Here is an 11,249-nt window from a genome sequence, read left to right as displayed (position 1 = left end):
AGTCCTGCCTTGGTGCAAGTGCAGGTGACATAAACTGATGACAGTTTCCCATCTTTAATTCTTAGAACTCTTCACGCCGTTCCATCTCAGCTTGACTAACAGCTAAAGCCCAGACCCACTAGAGAGGAGCCAAGGATGTGATTAGAAATGATGTAAGGTCTAATTCTTCAAAGGGAATTGAAATCTGTTGAGGAGACAAACAGCACTTTGTAGTAATTACTTGGCAGCTGGTAAGGCCAGGGTCCTTCTATGGTTATTTCTCTATAATTGATGTATTACCTCTTTTGATCCAGAGAGAAACTGGCCTAGGAACTGTGTACATTGAAGGTGAAGGAAGGAACTAATTTATAGAAGGTGGATTTGGGGAGGAATAACTTTGCCTCTGAAAAACCTTATTCCAAGGGTTCACCATACTTGGCCTCCATTCTGAACAAGAATTTAGAGACTAAAAAAATATAGAGTGCGTGCATGGTTTGGTACCCAAATAGAGACATATTCCTGAAAGCAGACCTGCTGCTTTGATTTTAAAAAGGAAAACTGGGAGGTCAAAATGTACTCGGCATGGTTATGCAGAAAACAGGAGACAAAAAGGCATCAGAAAAAAAGCTGTTCAATTAATTAAGAGGAGATGAATTCCGAAGTCCCTCAATGACAGACTAAGCACAAAAAGCAAGAAGAATTTCTGACAGGAACTTGAAGTAAGAATGAAAGTACAGAATCTTTATATATAAATTATATTGTTTTAAAATTAGCCTGGTAGTATTGCCTGCAAGTTTTTGGCTCCACTTCATGGTGAAGAAAGTGGGCAAATAAATATTAAAAGTCACTATTTTTTTTCAAAATAAGAGAATCTTGAGGAAAAAAGTGTGACACGTTTTGAAACAACCATTTCTCAGTAGTTGTTTTTAAAACTCAAATTGCAAAACTGGTTGTAAAATAAAGCTATGTTGTGTGTCTGAATTCACAACTGCTGCCTGTAGTAGAAGGATGTTCCTACTAGAACTCGTGTTTGTTGGGGTATCTTTAGTTGAGGTGTAGCCTACATGTCCTGGGTGTTGTTCCAGCTCTGCCACCAATGGCTCGGTTCACAGTGTAAAGCACAAGAGCCTCTGGAAATCCAAGCCACTAATACAGCTCTTGAAATAGAACCTAAAAATCGTGGCAATTCTAGATCTGTGTGAAGAAGGTTGAACACCACTGAAATTGCCTTAGGGACTGCCCCCAGCCCGACCCTTTCCCTCCCCTCACACCCTTTTCTGACTGTGTAGGAATGAGGAACCGTAGCCAAGTCTTGAACTTGGTACCAGAGTACTTAACGTGCTGTGCTGCCACTAACAGGTGGGCAGAATTATCATGTAGTGTTCATTAGATGTTTATCAGACATCGGTTAAAACAAACTAGAACAAAGATCCTGTGAGCAGAGTTTTGCCTCTTCCTGCTTTTCGGGGTTGTGGAGTTTTTTTAACGGCTTGCAGTGTAATTGCCTTTGCTGCAAATTTATTTTCCAAAACTACTAAGCAGGAGATAGGAAGATACTCTGATGCTACCATGAATTAAAGCCAATAATACTGTTAATTAGAAAGATATGCTACAAATGCATTATGCATACATACATATTTTAAAATTAGTTCTCAAGAGCTAAGAAAACAGGAAAAAAAAACCCTAATTATCTTATTACCACTCCACAACTCTAGCTCTAAATGCCCCAGTGTTACCCCTTGGATCAGATCACCTATCATACTGTGCTTCTGTAATTCAGGAGGGGAATCATGAACAAGCCTTATGCCCTGAAGTATGTGCTTAAAGCCAACACAGACTAAGTGTGATAAGCACTTGTCTAGTCTGACCTCTCCCAGAACAGTCACAGATTCTCCTTCACATCCCACTCAACGTGTGCTTGAACCAGAGAATATTTCTGAAAGCTATCCAAAATTATACAATGTTTTCAAAAGAATCAAAAATGTAAGCAAGGCGCCACAAGTTTGAAAGTGGAGGGAGATAAATATAGAAACCGTAAGATATTAGTTTGCAACTTGTCTGCAAACTTGGAGATGTAGCTAGAATAATACAGAGATATGTAAGGAGCAGTTTGGTTTATCTTCATAGCAGTACGTGTGCTGTGAACATACTGTAAGGTGATTAATTCTCATGGAGAGCTAAAACTGGAAGAAGCATTGGCAAGAGCTGGATTAAGGGAACTTTGAGAATTGAAAACAGACCAGGCACTTGAAATGGGAAGAAATTAGACGGTGAGGGTATAGAGAGCTGAGTATAGAGACACTGTGGTGCTAGAAGAGGCATGGTCTTGGCGAGGAGGAACTGAAGTCAATGAATACTTTATGCACGTACACCTGTGCGTTATTAAGGAGTGCAATCAAACCTCCAGCTATTCTAAACCTCCCTTCCTAACAGGTAAAGACCAAGTGAGCAACTTTGACAGCTGCCAATTCCTTTTATATAGGTGAGTCCATAGGTCTCATACACCCAACACCGCTGGAGTGTACCACCCGCTTTGGCCCCCTCTGAAGAGTATGCATTTGTAAGGCAGGCTTTGAGGAAAAAGGCACAATTAGAACAACACAGTTCCCAGAAATCCTGAAATAGCTGAGCACTAGCATGAGAATATTCTGGAAATACAAGCCTCTGAAGAGGCCACAGGTGAGGATTTCCACCTCACACCATCATCATGATCGTCACAAATCACCAACTTCTTTGTGTCTGAATTTCTCTTACAATGTTGTGGATAACTGTTCAGCCTACCTTGCAGCAGCTATGTTGAAAGATAATTAATAATTTTTCATGAAATGGTTTAAGCTGGAATGCAAACCACTTGGGCAAGAGTATGTTAACATTATTAAGCCTCTGAGTAAAGCTCTAGCTCTGTTCCAGTGAGGAATGACACCTTTAGTGCTTTGAGACATGATTCTGAACAGCTTCACACAGAAGTCTCTTACCTTTCCATAACAGAAAGAAGAAATGTTTCATGTTATTTAAAGCAAGAATGCATTAGTCAGCTATTTTTTAGTATATGTATCTTAATACATTATTAACCTCTGTTTCTGATAATGAGCCAAAATTCATAAAGCAAAAGCAGAGACAACACTGAGATTAGTCACAGCCAGTGACAGAATGAAACTATTTTGTCTGCTCTGCAATCTCCAGGATAATTTTCAGTGACAAAGAAACAAGTAAAATATTATTACTGTATGCACAAGAAGATATCAGCATGAAAATAATTACTATATAGAAATAAAATTACCAAGCTATTCCATATAATGAGAGGGCCTGAAGAGGTAAACCTGAAGCTATTTATGCACATTTTTGCTTCCATTTAAATGCAGGCTGGTATAGTTAAACTGGATATTAGCGTAATGATCACATTTTATCCTCAGTGTGCCAGCCAGAAATGGAACATTAGCCACCTGTGATGAAAAGCACCAAAAAAAAATAAAATGTCTATTAAGTGAGTAAGTGCAAAGAAAACTTTAAAAGAAGCCTGAAGTGATACAACAAGAAACAGGAGAATGCATTACACCTTGCGTCAATGGTTTCAAACAAATGGATAAGGAATGCTGTAAGAAAAATGTAATTATCAACAAAAATCTGCTGCTGTCACTTGATGTGAGCACATTGTTCACTGAGAAGTTCACTGTGCTCTACAATAATTAGCTGCTTTAATTCTAATTTGGGGGATTTGTTATCATCATCATTGTAAAAAAGGCATGGAGAAGGTGAGTAACACAAAGGTCCCAAACGTATGCTGTAGGAACCCAAAACTATGTCCTCGGTATCGTGGTGGCGTCCACCCAGACACTGAGCAGCGATCAGCTCTCTACGGCACGAGCACCTCAAGCAGCACGAGGCCATTTGCAGTCTGGAGGCACTAAGAGCCGGGTGAGGCGTTGCTCAGGGACACCCAGCAGGTCTGTGGCACAGCCAGCGCCGGTGTCTCCTCTGGACGTTGTTTATCCCCTTTCTTGCTTGTGAACCTGTTGCTGTTGGAAACCACCAGTCACCCAGCCTTCCAGAGTCACCTCGGTCATTTAGCAACACAACAGCTCCAGCACAGGGAAGGGTAATGGCCCAGCTGCTTTGCCACTATGTTTTCATCTTTGACAGGGATGAACTATCTTAAATGAGACTCTGCTCGTTCAACCTATGACTGCTGAGAGCTCTTTAAAGGATTGCAGTACAGATCAGCTGCACGGCTCCTCTAATGTGGATGCCACCCAGCAATGAACCTGGCTGCTCAGCCCTCTCAATTACAGTGCTTCAGCTGAAAATTATTTTAAGTCATTGTTGTCCTGAACTGGATTTAAACTTAGCAATTTGAGACCTATTTCCACTCCCTTCAATTGACCAATAAGGTAAACCCTGTTAAAATACTGTTAATGGCTAAGTTTTGTTCCAAATCTGGGGCAGCACTTTTGGGGCTTTCTAAAGAATTCAGTGAAATTCTCAAATTAATCTTTTTTCACTAATAGAGCATGGTGCAGCAAGTGCACTCTTAATGCTGTTTCAGGTATCAAAATAAAGACTTTTAAGACCACGTGATGAGCCAAAGCAGAAGTAAGCAGGATGCACAGGTTAGAGACAGATGAAGAAAGAACCAGATGGTGCAACTTAAAAACAGCACACTTGGTGGAAATCGAAATAGTTGCATAATGCAGAAAAAGAAATTGTTATAGTACAAAATATTCCAGGCAAAAAATGTTCATGTGAAAAGAATCAGATTATTCCTGTAGTTTGTCACTAGCTTGTCACCTGGAGGCACAGGTAACTAGTCTTGTAGACAGGCCTTTTACTACACCTTTTACTATTGCCTCAAATGTATTCTCAGGCACAGAGCTGGTTTTTTCTTTCTTGAGTTTCACCCATCTGAGCAGGACGCAGTGGCCAATAACTAACCTGTGCAGGAAAAAACCCACATCTAATTGCTTATTCCTAATCTAGCCTGCTGCAGCATTCTTTTACTGGGAATCCTAACAATGATTAAATTTGACATGTGTGCGGAACGGTATTTATTCGATGTTTTATGCTGAAATTACCATATAAATATAGCTAATAGCTAAGCACAATACAAACAGCTGCAATGTATTTTGTTCCTGGCTTGCTTAACAGGTGGAAAATACTGTGCCATTTGGAATGAGTAGGCTGGGGTAAAGAGAGAAGGTGGCATGGGACAGGAGGTGGCATGGGACATGACCTGACTGTTATGGTGCTGAGCCATCCCACCGCTCCCAACAGTCTGACTGCCTGGGCTCAGGGGGCATTTGGACACGGTGCAGGTGTCTGGCTTTGAGAAGCCGCAGCAGAGGCTCCCTGTCCGTTCCCCCTCCTTTTGCTCAGAAGCAGGTTTCAAGCTGAGACTCTGGCCTTTGCTCCTCGCCAGGGACCTGGAGCTGACTCCCCACCTGGCCTTGGGCCTGCCTTGGACCAGGGAGTTGCCTCGAGATCTGGGCTGTGGCTGACCGGCTTTCTAACAATAGGCCACCATGACTTAGACTGAGTATGTGTGGCTTTTTGCATAGCTTGAATACATCATATGTATTTTCTGCCAGCTTTGAACAGTTCGATCAGCATTCACTGAGCACATGTAAATAACTTGGAAACCTGGAGTTTGCTTTTATGCAGAAATCCTAGCAGTAAGCCCTATGTCATGTAGGATACGCAGGGGAAAAAGCAGTCCGGCTGAGGGGACAGGAAAGTGTGAATTTGTCTCGTGGAGATGATCAGCTCTGCAGGGCCCATCTCCTAACCCAAGGCTCACTGAAGTCAACAGGAGTCTTCTACCTCGGCCTATTTTTTTTTTCCCGTTTTCTATATGCTTCATACAAAACTTGCCCTTCTGGACATGCTGCTATTTTTGCCTTTGAAGGAGAAGAATAAGTTCGAAAAAGTTTTTCATAAATCTGTAGAAAACTGCAGGTATTCTTTAAAACTGACTAACAACCTGAAGAATTCTGTGGAGCTGGGCTGTGGCATGCCAGCCTTTTGTCCATGCTGAGGGAAAAAAAGAACGCCAGAAAAAAGCAAAATAGTAAGACAGAACTGACATTTGTAATTTTGTTGAATTCAAGAGAACTTGAATAAGTGTTTGAACTACAAATGGTAACAAAAAACCCTACCGCTAAAAACCACCAGAGATCATTCTGTTTGCCATTTCATTTGCTTCAAAGGTGTATTAAATCATCCAACATGACTGGACACGGCTCTGTTCAGACTGTCAGCTGTGGTCGGAGTGCAATAGCACAATTATAATATTGGGATTTATTTTATCCAGGTCGTTAGTACGTTTGTGCTTTTTTTTTTTGATTAATACAATCAGATTTACAGTCTAGACATATTACAACCTGAGTTTTTAAAAATTGCCTCGTGCTCTACCATATGACCCCATTTTAAAATGAGGTAAGCAGAGAATATAAAAAGCCCCGTGTGCAATTACCCACTGCACTTCCAGGGTCACTGCTCTGCCTGTTCCATATTGAAGAGCCTCTTGTTATGAGAAGATTCTTTTACTTGCTTATCCTGTACTTTCTTGTACTTATCTTCAAGCTTTGACCTTTTATTTTTCATTATTTACCTTTGCAAAAAGCCTGTTGGCAGCAGTCTATTCTTTTCTATTTCAGGCTTTTGTTCTTTCGGAATATAAATGCCAGATTCTGTGTCGGATATTAACCCCTTCCTCTAACTCTCCCAGTCCTTTTCGTTTCTGTGCTACCATACTCACCTTGTGTTGCGCACAATGACTCTTTTCATGTCTGATGTAAGAAAGTGCCTGTCCCTGCCCAGGGCCCAAATGAGATTCTTAGCTGCTTTGAATCTTTCCTGCTGCACTGCTGTAGATCAAGTAGTATCACACTGAAGAAAGGCTGGTTTAAAAACTGAACCTTCTCTGAGTCTTCTAATTTAGCTACACATTCCCAAGCAGAAACAGACACTCTCTCAGTAAAAGTGATTGCTAATTAAGGACAGTCTGCAGTACTTTGCTAACCAAAAGTTTTATGGTTAAATGATGGTTCCAGCTTCCTAATTTAGGGACCGTTTTCTGACCTTGTTTCCTATTTAAAGATACGTATCAGCACAAGTCCATGATGGTAAGATCTACAAAGACCTTGCCTCTCAAAAAAAAGCATCAATTCAATTGTCTTGTTTGTTATGCTGAGAAATTTATAAGCAGTAATTAGTTCTGGCTTTGTCTTTTGTCAATTTATGACAGTTCCAATTTCCTAAGTGGGTAATTATGCAACCCTTTAATCTTACACTTCCCCCGGGGAAAAGGATCCTTCCAGTCTTAAGAAACTGCTCTGTGCGTAGAAGACTTCGTTTTAGTTGTAATGATATCCTGAAAAAACAGCTCGTCTCTCAATAACTATTCATCTTTCTCTGACAATGAAGACCCTGGGAATCTGCACCAGTGTGGAGTTCTCGTGGAAATCAAATGTAATGCATAGGACTTAATTTGATACTCAGACTTAATGTGTCTTAAAATCTATACTGCCATCCTGTATTTGGATGATAAATGCAATTTGTTCTGTCTTGCCCTTAAGCTTTCAGGTTTCAGCATTCTTCTGACTTAAGATGCTGTCAAAATCGTGGTACTCATCTGCTTGTGAAGATGGAGATTTTGGTTAGCTAAGAGGAAAGGATCAAGGACAGAGGGAAGGACTGTTTATGCTAAATGATAATGGCTGATGTAAAATAAAGCACAGGTAAAGAGTAAGCTTAGACTGGAAACAAGTAACTATGCAAAGCAGTAGCATTCTGAAGTAGGATATTGGAGGAAAGGAACCAAAGCTGTTTTAAACTAAAATCAGAATACACAGATCTTTAATGGACCTGGCCTCACTTTGTGGGGAAAAAAAAGACAGGTCCTATGAATAAGCTCAGATATTGTACGATTATCTGCAGTTGCAGGAGGGTGGACTCAAGAAGTAGAAAAGATTAATTTGATCATTACCAGAGGCTTTACGCTTTAAGGTAGGATTTAGCTTTCTGAGGTCAAGCATTTTCTTCAGTTGCATATTGCCCTACTCTTTCTCTATATACGAAGTCATAAGAATCCATCCCATCAAATCAAACTATCACGTCAAGATAGTACACCACCTCTGCTCTCACATTCTTCCATGTGGATCTAGGGGTGTTTGCTTATTCAAGGAACTGACTCAGTACAACGGGACAATTTGCTACCTAATTATCTGTAACTAGAATGTCTTTTCTACCTCTAAATTTATGTATGATTTGGTGCTGGTTTATAGTACTATCAGTATGATTTACATGTAGGTTTATTCTACTACTGAGAGTTCTACTAGTTTTCTCTATTTTTGTATCTTGTCTTTCATATGTGACTCACAATATCCTGGGTAGTCCTCGAACAGTCAATTTTAGAGGGAAAGGGAGGACGTTTCCCCAGTAGTACCCCCTCTGGCAGCAGTCTGAAAGCTGATACAAACCGTATTTACAGATCAGGAGACAGAATTTCAGCACTCACAGAAATAAATGCCTAAGGAGTCATAACTTAATATTGAACTAAATGTTTCTTTGAAAATGTAAGATAAATATAACGTCCTGTGAGTCTTCCCATAAACAATGAAATACAAGTCCCAGGCCTGATTTGATTGTGCTGTGATATTAAGTAAATAATACCAATTTTTCTTTTTTTTTAACGTGACCAAAATTTGCAGGAATTGCTTCTGATGTAAATAAATTCAGGGTATCCAGAAGTATGTCCACTAACATAAATTACCCTGAAGACACTCACAGATTGGGTCTTGAAAACTTTTAGAGGCTTTGACACTCCAGTTGCAAGGCTCAACCTTGCTACTTTGAAGTTGATTCCAAGACACTGTCTGGGCAATTTGCATGTCCCGGCCAATTTCCCCGACAGCCAATGATAACAAGGTTACACACATTTCTTCAGCCTGTTAGAGGGCAAATGCATAAAAATGAGGAAAACAGAATCAAAAAACAGCAAAGGGAGTTTGGAATTAATGTCGTTGTATAAAATCCTTTTTAAACTCAAGTGTCCTTAAATTAAGAAACCCTGAAGACATTATTCATGGATTCATATATGATTCTGCATTCAGCTGAAACCAAATGCTCTCTTTTAATCTCTGAGTTGAGATGGTTTTCAAATATCCAAATTCTGAATTTGGCAGGTTTAACTTTTTTATTTTCTCATTGGGGCTGTGAGGTCACCCCCTCACATGCAAGCTGGTCTGCAAGTGAGTGCTCGGTAGCCAGCTTGTATCACCTCCGTACAGTTCCTATCACTTTTCAGACATAAAAAAACACAGAGTGTCTTTCCTGGTGTCTCTCTGATACATTGATAGAGTGGAAAAAGAACTTGCTCACGTACAGAAATTGTTCAGAGTAATTACAGCACACTGGAAGAATATCACCATGACTGATGTGACCATTTCTGACTTCAGTTTCCAGCATCCCCAGTGCCTGAACTAAGCCACAAACTCTCTTCAAGACCAGTACAGTCCATTTGCAAAATAGCCAGTGGTTTCTCATCCAGCCATTTCTGTTGTGTATAAAAAAGGATTAAGTGGGTTTGAGTGGGATTTAAAGAAGAGCTGTCCATATAATTAGGTCTGCAGAGAATTATGACAGGCTTAACAAAACACTGTAATTGAATTGTGCAAGAACATTTTCCAGACTTCCTACTGTTATTTCCAATTTTAAATAAACTCTAGTTTGGGTATCAGTACCACATTCCTTGTTGCCAGATGCTCTGACAACAGGATTTTTCACACATTTGGCTGGTGGCTTTAGGTGAGGCGTGAAAACAATTTCCCCCAGACCACATAACATGTCAGTCTGAAACTAAGCAACCGAATTTGTCTTGCTGTACCTGAAATAACAGACTGGCATTTTTCCACCTCTTTCTAGGAGACGTACCACTGTGCATTTCTATCAGCAATTTTCCTATTGACCTAACCTGACAGAAGGGTGCCCTCAATATCCCAGCAGGTCTAAAACCAGAAGCTTCTCCTACTATTCAGTTCTGTTTTTTCTCTCTTCTCTTTGCCCCTGCAGAAAGACAGACAGACAAATGAGCTGATCTTGCATAATATTGTTTCAGTACTCAAGTAAGTGCTGTTTGCAGAAAACCCAGCAATTCAGCTCATTTTTTTTTGTGAATAACAAGACTTTGCTGCTGTCCAGCCTGCCTCAGTCTGACATGGATGTTAGGAGGAGAGGCAGGCAGCTTTGTGTAGAGGTTGGTTTTCTCTGAGCTTGAGAACAGGGGTGCCAAACAAGGGGGTCTGCATCCGGCTGGGCTCTCGCCTTCCCCCTGGCTCAGGAGAAGGTGTGTAGCAAATTGCTCTATGTCTTTCCCTTTCAGCGTGCGTCTGATAAGCCTTTCCAGCAGCCAAGAAGGGGGACAGAGTAACGGCCATGCCAGTTCCTCACCCCCCATCGCCTGCCTGTTTTAGGGAAGATACAGGCCCCTCATTTGCTGTGCTTTATTCATAAGCAGCTTAGACCAAAGATTTGAGCAGCTTTGGGATGAAAAAAGGAGCTGCTTACTTTCTTCAACAGCTGTTTCTTATCACAGCACAGCTATATCACACAGCACAGTCTTAAAGAAGATTTTCTTAATTATATACCCAGCCTGGGAACGTGTCCCATTTAAAATGCTGCCCAGAGAAATTCTCGGTACCAAGGTAGTATGTGACCTCATCCCCTCACACCAGAAAATGAAAGAGAATTGTCCTTCTCTTGCAAAAATCAAAGTGTGTGATACAAATACTTGGTGCAGAGTTGGAGGTCTCTTAAATGAGAAGCCAGCTTTTTTTTTTTTTTGAGGGATGTCAGAAAAAATAGTAAGGTTTTTCTTCCTCATCTGAGTCCAGAATCTGATCTTACAACTCCACATTACAAAGCTTGAGGTCTAGACCTTTGACATATGCTGAACATACACATCTCTGGGAGTCTGCCACCACACAATCAACAGACCAGACTCTTGTGTTTCTTAAGTGGAAATTCCTTATGTGAATTAAACATAAGATCAAAAAGAGCTAGAAACAGATTTGTCATTCACTAAAATATTGGGACGCCACCAGCATGAAATCTGTTGGTTTTAAAAATTACTTAAGCTAAATTGGTTCATTTTTTCTTCATCTTTCCCCCTCAGGTAAGCTTTCCTATTCAATTCTTTGGCTTTACAATGAGATTTTCCTGTTTCATTAGGTGTTTACCCTGTTGCTATAGGAAAACTTTTTGCAACTAGCAAAACG

Source organism: Apaloderma vittatum, unplaced genomic scaffold, assembly GCF_000703405.1.
Source record: "Apaloderma vittatum isolate BGI_N311 unplaced genomic scaffold, ASM70340v1 scaffold12277, whole genome shotgun sequence".
Classification (NCBI taxonomy): Eukaryota; Metazoa; Chordata; class Aves; order Trogoniformes; family Trogonidae; genus Apaloderma; species Apaloderma vittatum.
This window is presented reverse-complemented; position numbering follows the sequence as displayed.